Source organism: Helianthus annuus, chromosome 3, assembly GCF_002127325.2.
Source record: "Helianthus annuus cultivar XRQ/B chromosome 3, HanXRQr2.0-SUNRISE, whole genome shotgun sequence".
In the NCBI taxonomy this organism is placed as follows: domain Eukaryota; kingdom Viridiplantae; phylum Streptophyta; class Magnoliopsida; order Asterales; family Asteraceae; genus Helianthus; species Helianthus annuus.
Window position 1 is genome coordinate 84240367 of NC_035435.2, and position 13441 is coordinate 84253807.

Consider the following 13441-nt stretch of genomic DNA (forward strand, 5'->3'; position numbering starts at 1 on the left):
ATCAATACTTTTCTGAAAAGAAAGAATTTGATGTTAAAAAAGCCTTTAACCCTAAAGTTCTAAATATTTTTGGAGAAATGGTTGACGGGAAGGTCAAAGGGGTATAGGAATTCTATGAAAAGAAAAAGAAAGGAAAGAAACCGAGTGATGATGACTCGGAATCACCCAAGGACCGTCAGGCTTGGGTGAATCTCTTTAACTGAAAATCCTGACTTGCTGGAGCTCCCAAGTTGGTAATCGTGGAGCATGAATCGGCATCATTCTTGAAAAATGTTTTTGTAAAAAACCTACAAGTGTTAGATCTTACAAGTGGTTGAAAGAACAATGTGATGAAACCCCATGTTTGTGAAATGACAAACAAAAATAATTTTCCAGAAAAACCATTTTGATTAAAACAAACTTAAGTGTTTTGAAATCATAATGGGAAAATAGTTTGTTGTCAGGGGGAGTTCTGATTGTTTACGCCAAGTGGATGGAGAATTGAAGCAATTCACATCAGTTAGTCAGTTTATTTGTACAGTTTATTGCGTTTTATTTTCAAATTTTCCTTGAAAATCAAAAATTGAAACATATTTTTGATTTTAGGGGGGAGTAAAAAATTTAGAAATTTTGAAAATTTGAAAAATCCAAAAACATGATAAAATCTAAAAAGCCAAAAAGATTGAAAAATCAAAAATGAGTTTTGTTGTGAAAAAGAGGAAATGATAGTACATCAGTGGACTATCACAACATGCTAAAGAAATGGAAAGTCAAAATGTTTTTAAACAAGTCTCACTGATGATGTGCCAGTAGACTTCGCACGAATAGTAGATTGAATTTGAGATATAAACCTAAATATCAATACTTTCTTATCTCGTGGGGAACATCTCTCGGATATATGGGTAACCCCCGAAATCTTGTTTGAGAGATTGCCTGATTCTGAGATACTAGGTCTTTATACTGTTTGATATCTGGGGTATTATACCTAGTCTTCTGATATTGCGGAAGCAATGGCCTAGACATAGTATAATACTTTACGCGCTTTAAAAGCTTACCCTCTGCATAAAAATTGAAAAATATCGAAAGATATGAATCAATTGCGGTTGAAGAAAAGATTCTTTAAAGGCAACACACCTAAAGTCGAGCCTTCATCTCTTTGACTGAACAAAAGTTCATACCTGAGCTCTCAAGGTCTCGCACTAACCCAGATACAGATATCAAATTGGTATACTCACCTGTAAGACTAAATCTAGGGAATTTTGATACGAGAGTATATTCTGAGGTGGGACACGCGAATAAGTTTAATTTTTTAAAACACTAATTCGTATCTCGAATCAATTGAAACTTGTGTAGAAGTTTAAGTGGACAACAATACTGACAATCAGAAGTGAATTTGTTTAAGGCTTAAAGTTAAATCAAGATCAACGGTGTTAGTGGTTTATCTCATAAACTGATATGATCCTCTTACACAAACTCACAAAAATATTGTCTGTAAATATTTCTTTATTGCATTTTAACACACTGAAAATCTTAGAAAAAAACCCAAAAAGAATGTGTTTTAGCATAAAATTTTGAAAAATCAAAAAGATTTTATTTCATCTTATTTTCAACAATTGATGATGAAAAGCTGATTTTCAAAATTCCGAGTGCTAAACATGATGAACGACAACAGGGTTGGGAGAGTTTATTTGAAATGAGAAATAATTTTGAAATGATTAAATGGTTCATTAATTTGAAACCAAATTTGAGTGTTACAAATACAAGTGGTTAAGCAGAGTTTAAAATTGTTATAAATAAAAAATCTTATGTTTTGGGTAGAGTATATGCAGGTAAAAAGCTTTGAAAGAGCTAGGTTTCGACTCCTGAGGGTTTTCCGCATAAGCGTATGCAGATTAGAGCCAGGTTTCTGATCTTGTTGCTATGGAGAGCCAGTAGACGTTCCTGAACATGTGAATGCCTGTAGATGGAAGATTCCAGACTGCGATCCCAGCTTATCGAAAGGGGGAGTCTGAAGATAAAAAAGAGCCAGATTCAGATTCTGGAACAAAGCTCGAGATAGAAGCTGCTGATGCTGATAAGCTTAAGGAATCAAGAGATCTGATCAAGAGAATTTGAAGAGTCAGATTGAGATTCTGATAGAAGAAGATAGAGATTGATGAGGATGCTTACAGAGACAGATACTTTGGAGAGAGCGAGAAGACTGATCAAGATTGAAGACTCGACACACTGAAGACTCATCATCATCCAAGGGGGAGTTTGTTAGTGCATATGTCTGTTGACTTCGTCTTGTATCGAGTCATGTAACTAGATAGATAGACCAAGACACGTTGTACGAGAAAAACGGGAAACAGGGCTGAGCCAGCCACCTCACATGAGGTGACCAGTTCGTGCGACCTGGCGAGGTCGTGCGAAGTGGACCAGTTCGTGTGGATGGGTTCATGCGACCTGGTGTCTCCTATAAATAGGTGAGTCTTGGATTTCATTTGTAACTTGGAGAACTTTCTGATTCCGGTAGCGAAGCTCAGCCGAAGTGTCGCCAACTCTTGTAACGTTGTGAAATCAATACAAACGACATTTAATCTACTTCTAAGTGCATATCAAGCTGCAATGAAGATCAAATCATTGAATTCCTCCTTTGATTTGGTCTAGAACTCTTCTGATCGACTCGTTTTGATCGATTCCCCGATCCTACAATACTACACTATATGATACGATAAGATATTGTACTATACGATACGATATAACACCCGTATAGGCCTAAGGTGTGGTTTATGTGACAACCCTCACAAATACAGGTATCCGTACAAATTAATTAATATTTAATTAGTGCTTAATTACTGTGCTTGATCTTAATGATGATTAAACTGCTTTCTGTTTTCTGATACATACATGCTCATGCATATATTTTATTACTATCACTCCATTTATTACATACAAACAATAGTGACAAACTTGATGCACAAAAGCACAGCTAGCACAGTGAGCGGATAACCCAGTAAACATGCTGACATTGCCAGCACTAGACAGACATTGTTTCTGAGGCCAGTATGAGCCGGGAATAGATTACTACACTAGTAGGGAGTGTAAGGAGGTGTGGATCATAAAACTGCATCACTAGGTGATAGTTATAGTGACCGGAAGTGCCTAAAACATACTTTAAATGCAAAATTCTGCACTAAACACAAAAATTCAGCATTTAACAATGCTAGCAAGGTGCAAAAACTTGGCAAAATAATACTAGACACTTTCCAAAGTGTGGGAAATTTAATGTGTCACTAAAACAATATAAAAGACACTTTAAAGCTTTACTTAGCACTTTAACGGATCAATATCCAACCAAACAACCGGACTTTACCCGGAACATAAAAATATTGCCAAACACATAGTTTTTACTTTTCTGAGCTAGTTAGGGTCCCCGAACACCCTAACACCCTTTATATTAATAAACACACAAATATCCTAACTAAGTACCATTAGATTTCAACTAAATGGTAACTAGTTCCCTTACCACCCAACCCCATACCCCCCCCCCCTAAATGACGGTCACAAGGGGTGACCCACCCCTTGTCCTTCTTTGATTAATTAATTCCTAATGTTGTGGTTAAAGGGACATAATGTATGATGGATAAACACAAGGTTGGGTTTATAAATATACACCTTAGTCTTTCATTCTCTCTCATTCACAACACATCAACAACTTACTCTCCTCCCTCCATCTCCATTCTCGGCCACCCCCATCAACCACCATACACCCACCATCAAGCTTGGTTCCAACCATTTCTCATACATACAAAGGTGCAAGGAGTCCCACAAACAAGCCCGGTGCTCTCGGAAGTTCAAGAACCACTCTCATTTCCTTTTATCCACCACTTTTACGTCTTGTTTCTTCCCTAGCCTTGTGCTAGTAGTAAGTGTTTCTAATCATCAACTTGATCTTGTTTATGGTGGTTAATAGTTGATTTAATGGTTAAAAATTTAGAAACACTAAAGAACTTACATTAAAGTCTTGAACATAAGGTGAATAGGGTGGATAAAGAGAAGATATGTGTGTAAATCATGTAAATCTTGTGTAGTTATGATTATTTGATGTTGTTTGTTACTAAAAATAGGATGGATCATCATCTAGACATGCTAGATCATGTTCAAGAACATGAACTAGTAGGATGTTAGTGTTAGAAATATGAAAGATGATGAAACCATCCACCATGAACTTGAAACTTGAATAAACATAATTTTTCTTGTAAAATGAAGTTGTAAACTTGTGGATCTAAAGATCTACAAGTGGTTTTTCGGAAGAACCAAGCGGGAGATACTAGTTTTGTTAAAACTCGGATATTTTATGAACTAGAAGCATTTTTGGTAAATAAACAAGTGTGTAAACACTTGTGTAACAAGAAAGTTAACAAGAAAGTATTTTTGTAAATTATGAGAAGAAGTTGTGAAACTTCAAGTTCTTTAAAAATAAAGTTTACAAGAAACTAATCATGTTTTTAAAGTTAACAAGACCCACTAAATATGATGGCAATTTACTACATATTTTTACAAAACTCTCAAGTTCATGAGTTATGGTTTAGTCTTATTGTTGTCGAGTTTGATGAATAAATATTGTATGTTGTTGGTTGGTAAATTGTTTGGTTGATTTTAACCAAAAGAAAATGATATGCTAAATGCATGGACGCCTCCAGTTACACAGGAAACTCTGGCGAAATTTTTCCGGAAATATAACACTTAGAAATATTTTTCTAACAAATATTTAAAAATATATTTTTAAGTTGTTTTTCAAAAATAAACTTCGCCATGATTTTTATTACAAAATACCAAGTACCGGAGGTGGATTTTCGTAAATAAAACTTGTTAAATATATATTTAGAATATATATTTTATAATAAACGCTTGTGTGGTTATTTGTTTATTATGTGATTATTTTGTGAACTAGATATATATTATTTTTATTTAGGGTAAAAATAATATAACATGAAAACACCGTGAAATTATGACTCCCAAAATAATACCAACGCTCTCACAAAATAAATATTTAAGTTATGCAAGTATCGTAATACAACGCGAACTTTAAAAATGTAACTTATGTATTTTTCGGAAAAATACTCCTATTTGTACATTTTTTTTGTGAAAAATAGTATTTTGGAAAAACTTATGAAATAAAATATAATATTTTTGGGAAAAAACATATATATTTTGGAAACTAAAACACTTTAGACAAAGTAATTAAAATATATTTTTCGAGAGAGACTTAAAAATATATTTTCGGAATTATAAAACACATATGTATTATTACCCCCATCCTTGGGAAGGAATATACTTATGAAATAATTAAGAAGTGTAAATACGAAATAGTTGTCTAACTATTTCCCAGAAACGTTAAACCTTAAGCCAAGGCACGACCGTCCGTCTAATAGGCATTGGTACGTGTAGGTCGTCACGCTGCAGATTGAGTTGGAGTTTGACGTTTCACGAGACGCACTTCTGTGAGTTTATGTCCCCCTTTTCCCTTTACTGTTTTCAGTTTTATACTTCGGGGGTGAAATACATGCGACAATTATTACAAACATTTATTACATGGTATGGTTAGCGTAGAGAGGGTTTATACTACTAGATCATGTGAGGGGTGGGCAATAACACTTGAGGCCATTAATCCTCTTTGTTAGGACCGAGGGACACAAGAGTGATAGATCTATTTGGGTGTAGCGAGCCCACACCCGTGAGGCCGGGGAGGCCCATAGAGGTGACTGTGTCTTACAGCCGAAGCCCGGTAACAAATTTGCTAGGTTTGAGTTTCCCTGCACTTTCTCACACATACCAGTGGATTTGCAACCCATTGGTGATCTCTTTTTCCTTATTGCTACATACCAGGGACTTTTTATACATACTTCAAAGGTTTATTCATACTCATTTATACATGAACTCGCTCAACTTTTGTTGTTTTTTCAAATTACATGTATTTCAGGAAATTAGGGATCTGGCAAGGTATGCTATGTCGTCAAGCTGCGTAGGAGAAATGATGTCATCCAAGTTTGGGATTGTGACTTTTGCCTGGACGAGTCACAAGTCTTAAACTGTGTTTATTTCATGTCTTATGGTTGTGTCGTATGAACAATATTTTATTATGTCATGTTGTAATCCGTTGCATGTGTCGACTTTTGAAAACAATGTTGTCGTGTTTTATTTTTAAAACTTGAATTAATGGATGAACATCATGGTTTTACTTTCATATAGCTTTGTTGTGATTAAGCTATGGTATTAAGAAGTCACACCAAATAAACCCACGCTTCCGCAAAGCCAGGGTGTGTCAGCTTGGTATCAGAGCATTGATCATAGCGAACTAGGATTCTTTCTCGAGTCTAGACTATGATCACTAGGGCTCTCACGAAAACATTTTTACATTGCATACATTACGTCCAGATCCAAGATACAAAACATTCTTATAAACAAAAAGTATGAGCATTTTTTTTTCAAAATTTATGATTCAGTCTTGGTGACTGAGGGAGTTCAGCCCTAAAGGCTGGGGAGGTTCAGTCATGTCGACTGAAGGGCCAATCTTTGAGATTGGGGAGGTTTTGGTCTGTGAGGCCAGGGAGTTAGTCTTAGAGACTAGGAGGTTCAGTCTGAGAGGCTGGGAGGGTAGACTAGTGAGACTAGGAGAATTACTTGTTTGCTTATTGGTGACTAACATGTTTATTTGATTATATGTTGATTATTTGTGCATGTGTGTGATTGTGTTACAGACATCATGCCATCATCATCAGACACAGGAGTTTCAGACACTTTAGATCCTATGGCGATCGTATCAGATGACAGAGTTTCGTCAGAGCGAGAAGTGTACACTTCAGACACCACCAGTACTGACGACGACGATTTCCAGCCGTTCGCGCTGCCTGACGTCGGAGTTGAGCCTGCTGATGGCCTTCCTATCGGGGACTTACCACTTGCGGTGATCCCTGCTCCTATACCGCTTGCTGCTTACCCAGTTGTAGATATGCCCCTCGATGTTGTTTCTGACGACGACATCGATCTGTTTGAGGAGGACCCGCCTGAGGCTGGCCATGAGGGTAGGGCCCCTATTGTTGCTGATGTCATCTTACCCATTGCTGATACTCCTGCAGAGGAGGCCACTGTTGATTCACCTGTCCCAGACTCATTTGAGTCTGTGGCGTCTGCATCTTTGCACACTCAGGGAGTGCAGCATCACTCTCACGACGCCGACCCTGACATGGCGTCATCAGCTGCACCTGCTCCCGCACATGATCTTGAGTTTGATCACGATGTTGATGATGATTTTGATCCTGTCTTTCCCCCTGGTTTTGATCCTGACCAGGATATTGAGTTCATTCACTTAGACCAGCCCCTAGAGGAGCCTGTAGCCCCTATCGATCCTTTGTTTGATGATCCAGCTGATTTTGATATGGATTTTGTTGACCCGGAGCCTACTGTGGCCCCAGAGCCTTTAGCTACTCCTGACCCTGCATTAGAGCATGACCTTGTTCATGATGATGCACCAGCCATTGCACCCTTTATTGCTGATCATCCTGTTGTTGCTCCACCGTTGGTAGATGATCATGTTGTTGACGCTCCTGTTGACGCTCCACTCTTGATAGAGGATCCTGTTGTTGCACCATTTCCTGATCCTATGCCGGTGTTGTTCGATCGTGCACCTTTTGCTACCCATATAGATCCACGTTACGCCGACACCCGTAACGGGTGGATCGATGACGATGACGATTACCCACCTTTTGTGCGACCTGTTACACCACCAATAGCCCCCATTTCAGTACCCGTTTCAGCACCCATTTCTGCACCCATTGATATTCCGTTGTTTTCCCCACACGTCACCGATGCTCATCGCACTGATCTCCCTATTACATTCCTTCAGGACATACCGCCACCGTGTCCTGGAGAGGGGTCATCTAGGCAGCCGCCTGTCCCTGTTCTACCCATGATGTCATCCCCTTTTCCATTCGCGTCTCAGTTTCCCACTGTTACACCACCCACTGCACCGTCCTTCACTCCGTCGAGCGAGCCATTTCTATGGACTACGCCCCTATCATGCCACTGTCTGATCCGTATCACCCATACCATGTTGGGTATTCGACGGAAGACATACTCACATCATTGATGATACAGCAGGAGGCGTTGACACGTCGTATTTAGGAGCTGGAGAGAGCTCAGCGACCACCTTGCCATTGTCAGACCCCGTTTGCAGCATCAAACCCTCCGCGTCCACTTTCACCCGACTCAGATGTCCGTTTGTTGACCTCTGAGCAGCAGATAGCATATTTGCTGCGCGTCTGTCGTGCTTTAGAGCAGGATTGGTTACATATGCGTCGTCTGTATTACTCTCATTTTCCTCCTCCTCCTCCGCCATCAGCATAGGCGTTTTGATTCGAAGCAGGTAGACTTTTGGTGAGAGGACCGCGATTGTGCAGACTATACAGCTTTTGAAGACCGCATTTTGATGACATTACTTTTGATTATTGTGATACTTGATTAGACAGTGCAGACAAGGGCGATGTGGCCCTTAGTCACTTTTAATGTATGATACCGGCACGAAACTTGTAAACATTGTATTGTGGTCTTGATTTATGATAGCGCAATCACAGTATTCTCATTATATGTGATGTTGGATTGACTGTTTATATTCTATAACATTTGATGTTATGTGCTCGATTAATTTGTAACATGAGATGTTATGTGCTTGATATTGTTGTTGCGTACGTATACCATTTACTTACTATGACCTGACCAACGTGAAACATCTTTTAGAAGATGCCACCAAGACGTGATCCACGCATGCCCACTAATGAGGCAGAACTTCAAGGAATCATTGCTACTGCTATCGCGCAATACGCTGCTTCTCATGCAAAAACCAGTGAAAATAACTCTCAAAACCACGGCAATAACAATCCACCGAATGGTAATGGTAAGTCATTTGAGATATACCTTGATATATTTGGATAATTATAGCACGTTCGCTAATACCATTCGTAAATCCTAACGTATGTGCAGGGTGCACTTACAAGCAATTTCTCGATTGCAAGCCCGTGAATTTCGACGGCACAGGAGGTGCTGTTGCATTTGTAAGATGGGCTGAGAAGACTGAGTCTGTTCTTAGAATGAGCAAGTGTGCTCCCGAGCAACAAGTGACCTACATCTCAGGGCTATTTCTGGATGGAGCCCTATCCTGGTGGAATTTGCAAGTGCAAACTCTTGGTGAAGCTGCTGCTTATGCGATGTCATGGAATGAGCTGAAGGAGCTCATGAGAAGGAAGTACTGCTCACGTGCTGAAATTCAGAAGCTGGAGACTGAATTCTGGCATCTAAAAATGGAAGGTCCCAAGATTGCGGAGTATGTTCAGAGATTCCACGATTTGTCCCATGTAGTGCCATACATGGTCACATCGGAGTTCAAACGGATTGAGCGCTTTATCTGGGGATTGGCACCTCAGATCATGAGTATGGTTACCACATCCAAGCCTGCGACAATCACAGAAGCCATTGATCTCAGTGTGGCTCTTACTAAGGAAGCTATTCGCTTGAACAAGTTCTCAAATACTGAGCAGAAGAAGAAAGAGACTCATGTGGAGTCGTCTGGGGATAACAAAAGGAAATTCTCGAACTTCAAGCAAGGTACAAGCAACGCGAACAAGAAAGGTGAATCAAGCACACCGGCAAAGGCTGCAACCGGTGTTGAGAATAAAGGAAAGGGTTATATGGGCACTCTGCCCAAGTGTAATACGTGCCAGTGCCATCATTCTGGACCGTGCAGATTGAGGAAGTATGAATCATGTGGAAGGTACGGCCACACGAAGGATACGTGTTGGGCCGGAACTGGTGCTGGGTGTACTGGGAATCGAGGTTATGGGAATGGTAACGGAAACCGCCAGCAAGGAGGAAACGGCGGAAATGGAAACCGTGGGAACAATGTAAATCAAGCTGGGAATGTGAATCGCAACCAAAACAACGCTCAAGCTGGGAACGGAGGTGGTAATGGTCACGGACCAGGCTGTTTCAATTGTGGAGAAGTTGGGCACTTTAAGAAGGAATGCCCAAAGCTAAACCAGGCCCGTGGGAGAGTATTTAACATCGGAGCAAGGGAAGCGCGCCGGGATCCCAACGTTGTCACTAGTACGTTCCCTATAAATCAACGCTTTGCATCTGTTCTGTTTGATACTGGTGCCGACTATAGCTTTGTGTCGTTAGAATTTAAGAGTATGCTTGGGTTAGCTGCTAGTAAGTTAGATGTTCCGTATTCAATTGAACTGGCTAATGGAAAGCTAGTTGAAGCGAATGAAGTTGTCAGAGGTTGTGTCATTGAACTAGGAGAATGCGAGTTCACTTTGGATCTACTACCAGTCGAGTTGGGAAGCTTCGACGTGGTAGTAGGGATGGATTGGTTGTCAAGCAACAAGGCTGAGATTGTTTGTAATGAAAAGATCATTCGCATCCCAACAGAAGATGGAGAGACGATCGTGGTTCACGGAGAGAAGTGCGATACGCCTCTGAGAATCATCAGCTGTCTGAAGGCTCGAAAGTGCTTACAAAAGGGATGTGTTGCCTTCTTGGCACATATCGTGGATAAGGAAGTTGCTGAGCCGAAGATCGAAGACATCCCTGTAGTAAAGGAATATCCTGAAGTCTTTCCAGAAGACTTGCCAGGATTGCCACCCCAAAGGCAAATGGAGTTCCACATTGACTTAGTTCCAGGCGCCACGCCTGTGGCTAAGGCACCTTATCGACTTGCACCTTCAGAGATGCAGGAGTTGTCGACACAACTTCAAGATTTGCTAGACAAGGGATTCATCAGACCAAGCTTCTCGCCTTGGGGAGCTCCAGTTTTGTTTGTTAAGAAAAAGGATGGTAGTTTCCGTATGTGTATTGACTACCGGGAGCTGAACAAGTTGACGATCAAGAATAGGTATCCTCTGCCAAGGATTGATGACCTATTCGATCAGCTACAAGGTTCAAGTTTCTACTCGAAGATCGATTTGCGATCAGGTTATCATCAGCTGAGAATCCAAGAGGAAAGTATTCCCAAGACCGCTTTTAGAACTTGATATGGACATTACGAGTTCCTGGTTATGCCGTTTGGGTTGACAAACGCGCCAGCTGTTTTCATGGATTTGATGAACAGAGTTTGTAAGCCGTACCTCGACAAGTTCGTGATTGTGTTCATCGACGATATCTTGATTTATTCAAAGACGAAGGACGAGCACGAACAACATTTGAGAGCTATCTTGGAGCTACTGAAAAAGGAAAAGTTGTATGCCAAGTTCTCGAAGTGTGAGTTTTGGCTACGCGAAGTCCAATTTCTTGGACATGTGGTTAATGGAGATGGAATCCATGTGGATCCCACCAAGATTGAAGCGATAAAGAATTGGGAGACTCCAAAGACGCCAACCGAGATTCGGCAATTCTTAGGTTTGGCTGGTTATTATAGAAGATTCATTGAGGATTTCTCAAAAATCGCTGAACCTTTGACTTCCCTCACGCAGAAGGATAAGAAGTTTGATTGGGGAATCAAACAAGAAGAAGCGTTTCAGTTGTTAAAGGACAAGCTTTGTAATGCACCGATCTTATCGCTACCAGAAGGAACAGATGATTTCGTGGTATATTGTGACGCCTTGCGTCAAGGTTTAGGATGTGTACTGATGCAAAGGCAGAAGGTTATAGCTTACGCGTCACACCAATTAAAGGTTCATGAGAAAAATTATACCACACACGATTTGGAGTTAGGCGCAGTGGTATTTGCGTTGAAGATTTGGAGACATTATTTATATGGTACGAAGTGTACAATCTTCACGGATCATAAGAGTCTGCAACACATATTCGATCAGAAGGAGCTCAATATGAGACAGAGGCGCTGGGTAGAACTGCTGAATGATTACGACTGCGAGATCAAGTATCATCCAGGGAAGGCGAATGTGGTCGCCGATGCCCTAAGTCGAAAGGAAAGGATCAAGCCCATAAGGGTTAGGGCTTTGGAGATGATTATCCAGACAGATCTTTCATTGCGCATCCGTGCCGCACAGAAAGAAGCCCTTAAAGAAAGGAACATTGAGGAGGAATATCTCCATGGAATGGAAAAGCAGTTAAACGAGGAAGGAACTTTGTGTTTCATGAGACGAATTTGGGTTCCTCTGTTTGGTGGTTTGAGAAAGGTTATTTTCGATGAAGCTCACAAATCACGGTACTCTATCCACCCAGGAGCGGATAAGATGTACCAAGATCTTAAGGATTATTATTGGTGGCCTAGGATGAAAGGCGATGTTGTAGTTTATGTTGGAGAGTGTTTAACGTGCGCCAAGGTGAAAGCCGAATACCAGAAGCCTTCAGGACTTCTGCAACAACCTGAGATACCCAAATGGAAATGGGAACAAATTTCAATGGATTTCATAACAAATTTGCCAAAAACGCCAAAAGGTCACGATACTATTTAGGTAATAGTAGACCGGTTAACGAAATCTGCACATTTCTTGCCGATCAGAGAAAAGGACAACACGTGCAAATTGGCTGAGATATACATGAGATAGATCGTTGCACGTCATGGAGTGCCTCCCTCGATCATCTCTGATAGAGACGGGAGGTTTGTGTCAAGGATTTGGCAGTCCTTTCAGGAAGCATTCGGATCTCAGTTGAATCTGAGTACAGCTTTTCACCCACAAACCGATGGACAAAGCGAACGAACGATCCAGACATTAGAAGATATGCTGCGAGCTTGCGTAATGGATCTAGGTGGGAGTTGGGATACTCACCTACCATTGGTCGAATTTTCATACAATAACAGCTATCACGCAAGTATTCAAGCCGCACCGTTCGAAGCTCTTTACGGACGCAAATGTCGATCACCGATTTGTTGGTCTGATGCAGGTGATAGACAGTTAGTTGGTCCGGAAGTGGTCCAGGAAACCACAGACAAGATTGCACAGATCCGAGATCGCATCAAGGCGGCTCGCGATCGTCAAAAGTGTTATGCGGATAGAAGAAGGAAAACTCTAGAGTTTGAGGTAGGAGACATGGTTTTATTGAAGGTTTCACCCTGGAAGGGTGTGGCACGCTTCGGAAAGCGTGGAAAGTTGAATCCGCGATACACTGGTCCATTCAAGATTCTGAAGAGGGTTGGTTTAGTAGCATACAAGTTGGACTTACCCGCCGAACTCAATGGTGTTCATGATACATTTCATGTATCGAACTTGAAAAAGAATCCAACACAAGAAACTGTTGTCATTCCTACAGACGAGATTCATATCGACGACACGCTCCACTTTGTTGAAGAACCAGTTGAGGTTACGGATTGGAAGATAAACAAAACAGGCAGGAGTAGTGTCAAGCTCGTCAAAGTTCGTTGGAATGCAAGACATGGTCCAGAATACACCTGGGAACGTGAGGATCGAATGAAAGAGAAATACCCCCATTTATTTCCTAAGACCCCTGCAACTAGAAGCAGAGC